Source organism: Callithrix jacchus, chromosome 7 (genome assembly GCF_049354715.1).
Source record: "Callithrix jacchus isolate 240 chromosome 7, calJac240_pri, whole genome shotgun sequence".
Classification (NCBI taxonomy): Eukaryota; Metazoa; Chordata; class Mammalia; order Primates; family Cebidae; genus Callithrix; species Callithrix jacchus.
In genome coordinates, this window is record NC_133508.1 from 41858105 (window position 1) to 41859823 (window position 1719).

A 1719-nucleotide genomic window follows, 5' to 3' on the forward strand; every position below is an offset into this window, starting at 1 on the left:
AGTCCTTTCTCCATTACTTGTTTTTGTCAGCTTTGTCAAAGCTCAGATGGTTATAGGTGTGTGGCCTTGTTTCTGGGCTCTCTATTCCGTTTCATTGATCTATATGTCTGTTTCTGTACCAGTATCATGCTATTCTGGTTACTGTGGTCCTGTAGTATAGTTTTAAGTCAGATGGTGTGATGCCGTTAGCTTTGCTCTTTTCGCTTAGGATTGCCTTGGCTATTTGGATTCCTTTTTGGTTCCACATGAACTTTAAAATAGTTTTTTCTTAGTTTTATAAAGAATGTCATTGGTAGTTTGATAGGAATACTGTTGAATGTATACATTGCTTTAAGATATTGATTCTTTCTATCCATGAGCATGGAATGTGTTTAAATTTGTTCGTGTTATCTCTGATTTCACTGAGCAGTGGTTTGTAGTTCTCCTTGTAGAGATCTTTCATCTCCTTAGCTGTATTCCTGGATATCTTTTTTTTTTTTATTCTGTACTTTATTACTGAAATATGTTGTCCTACCCATCCCACCCCACAAAAAAATCTCACCCAGGTCCCCCATTTCTTTCCCTCATCCCCCTTCCACCACACCATCCCAGAACAAGTGCTCCAGGATTCCCTTTCCACTGGCCATTTTGGAGTGTGTCCATTGGGTAGCAATGTGGAAACCACCAGGAAAAAATGGTGAGAAAATGGTGGGGGTTGACGGAGTCCCAGGAGGGGCTTATTTGAGGGCCTTGGCCACTTGCTCATAGGCGAGCTCAATTTCCTCATCATCTGGACAGGTGAAGGCGAATTCTTCCCTTGCGTAGGCATTGCTCAAGTACCGATGCACTCCCCAGAAGGCCTCAGGGATAGTGAATCCCCTGTATTTCTTACATACCACCTGTACTATGTGTAGCTTTGGCAACAGGTTGCAGTCAGCCAGGGTGAGCTCATTGCCATCCAGAAACTTCCTCTGAGAGATGCCCTCATCTTCAGCACTGGTTTCATCCACTTCTTCTGGGAGGGGGGATGTTAAGTAATTGTCTAAAACCTTCAGGGCTTTCAGGAGTCCCTTCTCCAGATTATCATTGAGTGCTGGGTTTGAATTCTTGATGTAGGCAGAAAATTTGGCAAATATGTCCAGCCCAGCTGTGTTGGACTCAGGGTTCAGAGCTGCCAGCTTGGGGTACCTGGGAGGGCATAGCACTGCCTCCAGAAATTCCTCAATCTTGTTGGTGTCTGTGTGCACTTCAGTGCCATACAGCAGGAATGGGAGCTGCCCTCCTGGGCACAGCTTCTGCACTGTCTCGGTCTGCCTCTTGGTGTCAACTGTGGTAACGTTGAAGGTGACTCCCTTGAGCCACAGGACCATGAACAGTCTCTGGGAGAAGGGGCAGTTCCCAATCTTGGCCCCATCACTGCCAGCCTTCACAAACAATTCGACCGGCGGTTGTTTTTCAGCCATGGTTGCGTCGGGGACCCATATCTTATTCTTTTTGTGGCAATTGTGAATAAGATTGCATTCATGATTTGGCCTTTGGCTTGACTGTTGAAAAACAAGGTGATTCTTTTTTTTTTTGAGAGAGTCTTGCTGTGTTACCCAGGCTGGAGTGCAGTGGCACGATTGCGGCTCACTTACAACCTCTGCCTCCCCGGTTCAAGTGATTCTCTAGCCTCAGCCTCCTGAGGAGCTGGAATTACAGGCATGTGCCACCACACCTAGCCTTTTTTTTTTTGTATTG

The 1719-nt window shown here is 45.8% G+C and overlaps 1 pseudogene across 1 annotated transcript; it reads right to left on the reverse strand.

Annotated features, from left to right (window-relative positions):
• Positions 1-467: 467 nt before the first annotated feature.
• LOC100404895 (chloride intracellular channel protein 1 pseudogene) lies at positions 468-1448 on the reverse strand (annotated as a pseudogene). Its single transcript, XR_013520435.1, has one exon. The product of XR_013520435.1 is annotated as a chloride intracellular channel protein 1 pseudogene (transcript).
• Between the last annotated feature and the right edge of the window lie 271 nt (positions 1449-1719).